Source organism: Kryptolebias marmoratus, linkage group LG1 (genome assembly GCF_001649575.2).
Source record: "Kryptolebias marmoratus isolate JLee-2015 linkage group LG1, ASM164957v2, whole genome shotgun sequence".
Taxonomy (NCBI): Eukaryota; Metazoa; Chordata; class Actinopteri; order Cyprinodontiformes; family Rivulidae; genus Kryptolebias; species Kryptolebias marmoratus.
Window position 1 is genome coordinate 8,035,531 of NC_051430.1, and position 10,738 is coordinate 8,046,268.

General features: G+C 36.0%; 1 long non-coding RNA gene across 1 annotated transcript in view; it reads left to right on the top strand.

Annotated features, from left to right (window-relative positions):
• The window catches only part of LOC119617549, an 11,109-nt gene extending 2,423 nt beyond the window's left edge, over positions 1-8,686 (top strand). Inside the window, exons 2-3 of the long non-coding RNA XR_005233876.1 lie at positions 7,426-7,570; positions 7,660-8,686. This is a non-coding gene — a long non-coding RNA (uncharacterized LOC119617549). The remainder of the gene's footprint in view (positions 1-7,425; positions 7,571-7,659) is intronic.
• The last annotated feature ends 2,052 nt before the right edge of the window (positions 8,687-10,738 follow it).

Sequence of the window (10,738 nt, forward strand, 5' to 3'; positions counted from 1 at the left end):
ATGCAAATCTTCTTCAAATTAGCTTCTGTTTCACTTTTTGCGTTTTCATTAAACTTCAGCTGTTCAGCATATCTTCAGCCGCTTTCAGCAAAATTATTCAGCAAAAAAAGCATTCACACTGCATTTTCGCAGGAAATGCAACTTCTCTAGTTATGACATGATCTTCGTTTAAAACTCTGGCATGAAAAGCAGAGCTTGAAAATAAAGTCGTAAGTTCAGTGAATGTTCGACTTTAACTCAAGCTGTAGTTTTGATCATCTCCTTCCTTAAAACCTAATGGTTTAGTTCAAATATTCTATAAGACAGAGCTAAACAATAGATTTTATGAAAACTCTGGAAATCCCCGTTCTTGTACGAGTTTAAAGAAAGTTGACTGTCAACCCAAATGTCATCACATCTCCTTTAAGCCCAGAGAGGAAGTGAAGAGTTCCTTTTCTTTTTGCATGTCTGCCTCCATACAGGACATGTGAGTTTGTTTCTAAGGCATTTCACGTTCACTCTCAAGGAAATAAAGGGGTGTGTGTTGGGGGGGGGGTAGAGACTGTGTGAGAGAGCCAGAAAGAGAGAACTGCAGCTTGCAATTAGGGAAATCCCCTGAGATTTATGTCAGTGTTTACCATTCCTCCTCCATCCTTCTGCTTAAAGAGGGACCACTGCAACAATAAATCATCTCAGTATAAATGGATGGAACATTTAGAACCTTTTGAACTGGATCTAGTTTGCCTGAAAACTTTCAAAGAGCGACCTACCCTGAGTATATGTCACAGAGACCTTGAGTATATTGAAGTGCACTGGCATTGCAGCAAATGTTAAACAGGTGTCTGATTTCATAACCCTTTCCTGAAGAAAACCGTATGGTTCTGTAGAACAACTCAGCTGATCAGCTCGCCTTGTATGGAAGCCCGGAGCTGCCAACACAGAAAAGGCCAAAAAGTTGAATTATCAAGCTCTTAGCTATGAAACAGTTCAATTATAAACTACAAAACTTTGCCCTGCAAAAAAAACAAAAACAAAAAAAAAACCCACCTAATCCTACATTCACTTTGAAAATAATTTTTTTTAATCATTATTATTGTTATAGTCAAAATCCTGAGGCTGTGGGTTTTAACCCAAGTTGTTTCAGAAAAAATATCAATGTAAAACAATTGCCAGATTGTTTGTGCAAGTTCCTTTGCTCTGGCAACCCCTGCTAAAGGGAGCAGCTGGAAAATAAAACAAAAGAAGAAGAAGATTGTAGCCCGAATAGTCACCTTAACGTAAATTACTTTCTATTGGTTGGCAGCTTATTTCAAGAACCCACAAAGGATTTTGCCATAAAATTAATAAATTTTAGTCCAGACATATGTGGATGCAAATGCTAATTTAAAAAGAAAAAGTTAAGTTGCATTCGTAGTAATAGATCATGGATCAAAAAATTAAAATTTAATTTTTAAATCAGACCTAATACAGATTTAAATGGACAGTAAAATTCAATTTTTTCTTTTTCTTTTTTCTCACCAATTAAACAAATAAAAAAAGGTTAAATACTTCATTATTCTTTAAAGTCCTATCACAAATGGGTGACAGCTCTTTAGTTTTCTTTTTAATAGTTTATAGTTAAGTTTTTTTTAACCAAATTTAGAAAATAAATTAAATGTGCCTGTATTTGGACTGAACCTCTGGTTGTGGATATCCATAAGTGTAAGCAACTACAGTCTGTAGTTACAATGTGGTAATTTGGTAATTAAACTAAGCAATGCTCAAATTTGACTAAATGTTAAATATTCAGGGATAATTCTTTTTTTTTTTTTTTTTTTTTTTTTTTTTTTTTTTNTTTTTTCAAAAATAAACAAATTCAAACAATGATAGTTTTCAAATAATAAAACATAACAACAAAAGGAAAAAAAAAGAAAAAAGAAAACATCAACTCCTTCTTGTACAGCAATTCTTATGATTGCACATTATACAATTGTATATGTTTTCAACAACTTGACTTTTATCATTCTCTTAAATATATCTATCGAGCCAGCATTTTTATATTCACTTTCCAAATTATTCCACAATCTTATACCTTGTACCGAAGTACATCGGTCCTTCAAATTTGTTCGAATCTTAGGCTTTACAAACATCTCTATACCCTTAAGATTGTAATTACTTACTCTCTTAACAAAGTATACTTGCATATTAAGAGGTAATAAACTTTTATGAGCTTTATACATAACCTTCAAAATATTGTAATCAACCAACTCATAAAATTTCAATAATTTCAACTGACAAAATAAAGCATTTGATGGGTGACTGAAATGTTTTCTGGTAATACATCTTATTGCTCGTTTCTGTAAAATATAAATGGGATTTGTAATTGTTTTACATGCTTTCCCCCAGACTTCAATACAGTAAGTCAGGTGTGGAGCAATTATTGCATTATATAACATAAATAAAGATTTGTCATGAAATAAGTCCCTTACTTTGTACAATACTGCCATGGATTTGGCTATTTTTGTTTTTATGTAATTTACATGGGGTTTCCATGTCAGCTTTTCATCAATGATAACACCCAAGAACTTAACCTCATTGACTCTACAGAGCTCAACATCATCAACTTTAAAAGGAAGATCGATAGCTTTATTTCTTTTACTAAATATCATATAATTCGTTTTATTCAAATTTAATGATAATTTATTTAGTTTAAACCAAGTTTGTATCTTAATAAATTCTATTTGTATCATCTCCATCATTTGTTCTATGTCTTTTCCTAAACAGAAAAAGGTAGTATCATCTGCAAATAATACACATTTAAGAAGCCCAGACACATTTACTAAATCATTCAGATATAAAAGAAACAACTTTGGCCCAAGTACAGAACCCTGAGGAACCCCACATGTAATGTTGCAGAGTTCAGATCTTGTATCATTCACCTGCACAAACTGCTTCCTGTTTTCCAGATAACTAGATACCCACTGTAAAGCTGTACCTCTTATGCCATATTTATTTAACTTTTCCAGAAGAATGGTGTGGTTAATGGTGTCAAAGGCCTTCTTCAAATCAACAAAAACACTAACACAATACTGTTTTTGATCAACAGCTGCTGTTATTTGTTCAATCAAATCCATGATAGCCATTGATGTAGAATTTCTAGACTTAAACCCATATTGACTGCTACTTAATATATTGTGTTTATCAATAAATAAATTTAATCTATTTACAAATAATTTTTCCAAAATCTTTGAGAACTGTGGTAACAAAGAAATTGGCCGATAATTTGTAAACAAATTTTTTTCTCCATTTTTGTAGATAGGGATTACCTTGGCTATCTTCATGCCGTCTGGAAATACACCATTTTGAAATGATAAATTACAGATATATGTAAATGGCTCAATAACATAATCCATTATATCCTTTACAACTCTCATATCCATGTTCACCCAGTCTTTTGATCTTTTGCTTGCAAGATTTTTTACAATATTCTTTATTTCTTTTTTGTCAGTTCCATCAAGAAAAATACTGTTGGTACAACCCGTGATTGTATGACTCACATTTGTATCTGTTTTTGGTATTTTAGCTGCAAGACTAGGACCAACATTCACAAAATAATGATTAAATTCATTTACAATTTCGTTCAGATCATGTATTCCATTGTCTTCCTTTACAAAGTGCTGTGAAATGCCTGCATGTCTTTTATGATTTTTCAGAACACCATTCATTACTTTCCATGTTGCCCTCATATCACCATTACTTCTATTTAATAAATCACTATAATATTTCTTTTTATGCTGTCTTATGATAAAAACTAACTTGTTTTTATACTTCTTATATTTATCCTCCGATTCTTTTGTTCTTAATTTCAAGAAACATGAATATAAGTAATTCTTTTTTTTACAAGCATTTTTTAAGCCTTTTGTCATCCATGGTTTGTTGACAGTATTGTTTTTTGTATAATTGTTTTTTACACAATTTTTTCCATACAAATCTTCTACAATATTCATAAACACATCATATGCTTTGTTCACATCATCAACATATACGTTCTTCCAGTTCTGTTTTTTTAAATCGTCTTTTAATTTATCCAAAGCTTTTCTTGATGTGTCTATTATTTTTTCCTTGATTATAATGTCTTTTGTACTACTTTGAACATCTTTATAAATTGTAAAAATTGGTAAGTGATCACTTACATCAGTAATCAAAATACCACCCATTATCTCTCTGTTTGTTATATTTGTAAAAATATTATCAATTACTGTAGCATTGTGGGATGTGATTCTTGTTGGTCTTGATATCATTGGATAAAGATTTAAACTGTGCATTGAGTTTATGAATGTAACAATGTGATTTGAGTCAGTTTTATTTGCCAGGTCAATGTTAAAGTCCCCACACAAAACAATGTTTTTATTACAACTCCTCTCAAAGACGTTTATAATTTTATCTGTAAAAAAATCTATGTTCGATTCAGGTGATCGATATACACAACTTATAATAATGTTTTTAGAAATCTTATTTATTATCTCAATTGTTATTATTTCCATAATATTATCTATAGTCCAAGACATTTTATGAATGATTTTACATTTTATTTCTTTATTAACTAATAGAGCAACTCCACCTCCCCTTTTATTGCTCCTATTCTTATAATATAACTCATACCCGTCAAAATAAATATTATCTATGTTTGAATCATTAAGCCATGTCTCTGAAAGTGCTATTATTGAGAAGGTTCTGTTTAACTGTTGTAAATAATCTGTTATTTTAGATAAATTTGCATTCACACTTCTACAATTGAAGTGGATAATAGAAAGGCCATATGTTGTATTAATATTCTGGAATTGCTCTACATCGTAATATTCAGAGTCTTTAACAACAGGAAAGAATTCTGGATTAATTACATCGTCCAAACTGTAAACCTTTGTCTCTACGTCTTCATATAATGCCATATATAAGTATATCTCACATTGTCCGTTATATTATTAGATTCATTTTTATCAATGCTGTTTCAGTTATTTAAGTTTATGATTTTATCCTCTTTAATTCATTTAAATGTTTCCAAGTCTTTGAGTTCTTGGACCATTTTAGCCTGTGTTCCCTCCTTTTTCTTAATCCAGATGTTTCCATTTCGCGTCCATGTTGCAGCTATTTTTTTCTGTTTTTTCAGCAACCTTGCCTCCCGTGCAATAGCTCCATTTTTTTTAGTTAAATGTTCATTTATATAGACGTTTGTACCCTTCAGTTTTCTTGCCTGCATAATTAAGTTGTTTCTTGCTTTCCTACTGATGAATCTAATAACTATTACCGGTTTAAGTTTATCTGATTTGGTGGGTAAAGTATGACAGATTGAAATGTCCTCATGTTTGATTTCAATGTCCTTGTCCTGCAGAAATGTTACAACCTGTTGTTCCAGAGTCCTCAGATCTTCATGTGGGGAGTCCTCTGTAGTATGTACATTTGCCACTGCTTTTGCATAGGATCTGGGTTTTATTTCCAGTCCTGTGATTACTAAATCCTCACGTTTAGAATATTGTTCCAGATCGTCAACTCTTTGTTCCAACTTAGCTATTTGTTTATCTCTGTCACTTAAGAGAACTCTTAACTGTTTCACCTCCTCGATCAGACCGACCAGGAGTTCCTGCTGTTTAGATACTTTTGTCATTTCACTGCTCATAAAGTTCAGTGATCTTTTAATTTCCTCAAGACTGTCTGAGTTCTCATTACATGAGTCTTTTCTCTGTCTGCGTCTACCTGTCCCCGGCATAACTCACGCACTCCTGAACCGTCCCAGCGGCAGCTGCCCCAGCCGGTTCTGCGGCCTCCAACACCACGCCGCAGGGTTCTTCTCGCACGATGTCGGCGTCTCCTCCTCCACCACGAGCCTCCACACCACCGCGACTTCCAACACCACGTCGCGGGGTTCTGCTCGCACGATGTCGGCGTCTCCTCCTAGTCTAATATAACACACCCAGGCAGCAGAACGTAATTCTGCTTCTCATCTGAAGTTTCCACTGAATGCAAACCATATAGTTTTTCTCTTGTCAGCGTAAATCCTTTTATCCTTCAAGTCCTCTCTAGATCACTCTTCATCCTGCACATTTCAGAGATCCAGATGAGGGTTCTGGGGTCAGCCAGGGATCAGGAGGGTTATTTCAGGGTCAGCATCTGTAAAGGAACTTGTTGAGGTGGTTTTTATTCTTCTTTCTCCTCCTCCTCCTCCTTCCCTACACATGAATCTTGTTTCTCCTCCCCCTGTCATCCTCACACAGGTCATTCCAGGCTACACATGCTGTTTATCTCTGTTTGCTGTCATCCCTTACAAACACACACACACACACACCCATTCACACACACACACATACACATACTGAAGGACTGTTGGCCTGCTGGTCAGTAATGTCACAACTTTCTGGAAGCTCAGAGAGGGACAGAGCTTTCCACACATAAACATACAGTTAGTGAGTGAAATTACCTGCCATTTTTCCTGTTAAGGAAATTACCTGCCATTTTTCCTGTTAAGGATGGCAGCTCAGGACTGAACACACGCTCACACACGCTCACAACTTTGTATTCCTATCTTTATCAGGACATTGTGTGTCGCACATCTGCTTATAGGTGCACGGGTTTACCCACCCCACCCTTCTTTGTTTTCATGGTATACCAAAGATTATCTGTTTGACAGAGGTAGACTTCTATTAGCTTCATATGATGCTCAAGGTACAAAAGTAGCTCTATCATGTATTGTGTATTTTTAACATTGTGTTCAAACAAATCAGGTTGGGATTTTGGCAGCTTTGTGGGTTACGGTTGGGCCTTAAAAATTAAGAGGTTGTATGAGCCTATGAATAGTCCTTGCTTAACCCTAAAGGTAAAATCTCACTGGGATGCAACTGATGGAGACCAGTTTGTTAACATCAATTGCAAGGGGGTTTCCACAATGTCTTGAAAGGTTCACTGGGCCAGTTTCTGCATGTAAGGCATAGAGGCTTGCAGCCTTGTTGCTTGAATTTTGAAAATGTTCACAGATTTTCTCACAAAGTTTAGTTTTCATAATCCAGCGTACTTTGAGATCTGCACTGGAGACGAAAAGACAGAACACATCTCCTACTCTATAACCTCAAAAAGCTGGCAGCTCAAAAAGTTGGCAAGTGCAACATTAAAAAACTACAACTACTACTGCAATAGGAAAAATGGATTTTTATCATTTCATTTCCTGAAATGTGCATCTACTTGGTCTCCAGGTGTGAGGATCTGGGCTTGGCCCCGCCTTTTGGGCAGTGCCACTAATCATTCCTCCACAGGTGTTCCAGTTTCCACTGATGAGACCAGCCGGTACTTAAGCAGCAGGCTGGGATCCGATCTTCGCTGGAGCATCGAATCTTCTGGGTTAGATTCTCCGCCTCAGTGTCTAACCCAACCTATGCTCCTCATGCTAATTACATTCTTTGTCTTGTGCCTACGACTCAGGTTTTTGCCACGCCACGACTACGGATCTGAAAGACTACTTACCTGGATAATCACGGATACTTACCTCGCTGCAAACTGGCTTCTCCTCTGGAACAACTGGAACCGCTCTGCTTCTCCTCGACGCCGCAACCCTCCTCTAGGACCTGTAAGCAAACAAAGAGGCATTGTAATCCTTGCGACCATCTTGGAAATAGAATTGTACCAGAGACTCACCCGGTTCTCCTTCTCTTGCAGACTCCTCCTGAAACTGACCACTGTACATAGCTTCACCTGTAAATAAATGCACTTACCGTTATCCTCGTCTTCGTGTTTGGTTCTGGTTTCGCTCTCTGGACAGAAACCCTCGGGTTTATGACACCAGGTGACGTCAACTCGAACCACCCCACCTGCCTGCTGTTCAGTTTCTACAACAGGGTGTCTTATTTTACAGTGCAGACATCTTGGCGCCTGTCGATTTAAAACAGGGAGCAAATTCTAATATCTATTTAAATATTATCTTGAAACAAGATACATTTGGTTCAGTGTAACAGTGTTCGGAAATATTTCCCACGGTTGTACAAAACATTATCACCGCATTCATCAAAACGCAACAAAAATAGTCTTCTCATCTTTCAGTGATATCCTGATACCTGACACTGTCAACCAACATTTCAGACTACCAATTCGGTAACTCACATAGTCATCAAACAATAAATGTAAAAAATATTCTGCCGTATAATGTTTCTGGTTAATAAAGAAATACTAGTTTTACTTTCTGACAGCTGCTGACTGATTGACTGTCAGGAAAGGTATTCTGTGTCTGAGAGCGATGCCAGGAGACAACACTGTGACATGAACATGATGAATCCAACGCTTATTTAATTGCTGTTTTACAGTTCAGTGACAGCCCTCAGCTAAATAAGCTGTCACACACACACACACACACAGAGCACAATTACTCTCTCACAATTTCTTTTAGAAACAATAGATAATAGTTTTAGTATATTTCTGGTTTCAGGAAGGTTTTTATGATCTCTGGGCTTTTTTTTCTTACTTGTCAAAAGATGAAGCTCATTTTTCCTTTAAGAAGGGTATCGTTGTGTTAAATGCTACATGCACATTATTTGATATTTCAAAGGTCAACATTTCTTTAAATGGCTGACTGATGCAGTTTTTGGAGATGTCAAGCAAACCAAAATCATATTATCTTCCTATTTTTGTTTAGTAGTTACAGCCCTTGGTGTCGTTAAATGCAATAAACTGAAAACTATTATAAAACTGATTTAGTTTTTGGGTTGTATTTCATCTTTCTTTGGTCAAGAACCATAGACTCAGATTTAAAGGAATTGTCTCTCATCTCAGCCACTTCCCATCTAGCTGCTAACTGCTCCAGTCCACACTGAAAAAAATAAAATAAAATAATAATAATAAAAATAAGATGATGGGGTTCCAAAACTAGACACTCTCCTCCTGCAGTACTTAAGGAAGATGGTCTAAAGCTTTTACCAAGTTCACAAAATAAATGTAGAGTGGACAATCAAACTCCCATGACCTCTACAGCAACTCTGCAAGGGTAAAGCTTGTAAAGGTGGGATGTGAACTAGGTACCAGTTTTTGGTGTTCAAAACTGGCAAAATAAATGTATTTATTTATTTATTCATTTAAAAATTTTACTTCACTTTTACTTTAATTTTGCATTAGTGTAAGACCACACCGGGAGGTTACTCTTGATGAAAAACATTCTCAAAAGAGTCTTCAAATGTCTCAAAACATATCAATTTTCTTGCATGAGTTGCAGAGGCCTGCAATGTCTTGTTGCTTGAGTTTTAAACATGTTCAAAAGAATTGTGAAACAAATATTTTTTCAAAAGAGTTGCACAAGTGTTGCATGCATCTTGACCATTTTTCAATTTAGTCTTGGTACTTCTAAAGCAGCTCCCTTTGTGACAGAAACCATACAAGTTTACAGCCCCAGATATTCAGTTCTAAACTGCACATTGAAAATAAATGATTACTAGAAATTTTTCCAAATCTGCCCATTTTCCTTTAAAATGTGTACATAGTAGTTTAAATCATAACTGGCTGCCAAAGCGAGTATAAAGCAGGAAGAGGCGAGTCAATGTGGGCATTATTTGCACAACATACAATTTTGCTGGGGGTGTCTATAAGTAGATTTTCAAAAATCGATTGTACAAAACTCATCTGCATGGCAAGCTAGTTGCTTGGTCACAAACACTCAAAATTCAGTGAGACTGCAACTGAAAATCTACCCATTTCTAGCAATTTTCTTGCAACTTTGAGTCACCAACTAATCTGTAACAGTCACAGCCCAGTCAGATACTTTTAGACATTAAAATAAATATATTTACATTATTTAAAAATATGCTTATTTTATGAATCTTACTTTCTTGTTACGATTAGAATAAAATAAAATCATTAATCATACAGATTATGGAGAAGAACAAAGGTTGCAAAAGGCCACGCACTATCAACACTTATAGAAGTAGCTTTAATTTCAGGCTTATGCATTTTATCTTAAGGCCTTCATTATGGTCATTGTGGTGATAAAATGCACTCGTCAGTGCAGTGAAGTTGCTCTTTAATTCAACATTAGTTACTGCAAGAGAATTAATCTTTTTATCATTGACTTGTACTCAGCAAAGATAAAAAAAGAAGAAGAAAGGAGTCTGTGAGGCTCAGTTTACCACCATGTCTGCCCTGAATATAGGTGTTAGAGCAAAGGAAATGAGAGGAGCAGCAGGAGGGGGTGGAGGAGGAAAAGAAGGGGCGGTTTGTCATAGGAATCATCAGTAACTGTCGTCACTCTGCTGCAGGCTTAATTAACTAGCTTGCTCGTTAGCATTGCTGCCCCCTTCTCTTTCCCCTTTTCTCTACTCGCTGGCTGCTCCGAATAGAAATGCCTGATTATTCTGTGCTCCAGTCGCGGCCAATTACAGGCTCCAAATGGAACAACATTAATCAAATCTTTAGTATGGTGGCCAACTTAGAGGTATCAGATTGCAGAAGGGCGCAAAACTAATATGTCACTGTCACTGGTGGTTGCATAGGCATTTAGCAGCTAGCATTAAGGAGGCGCTATCGTCTAGGTGTAATAGGGAGATTGATCTGGAAACCATTACCTTAACATGGCAGCAGAATGGTAAAGTCTGCCCTCACCTCACCCCCAAGTCATTTTTTATCGACCCCATGCCTCTTCTGCTTTCATTCTCTTCAGCTGCTGTTCATTCTTTTTACCCATCAGCCATGTGAGGATGCAAAATGATAAATTGGAAGATGAACAGTGAAAACTAAATAAATGGAAAAAGGGAAATCT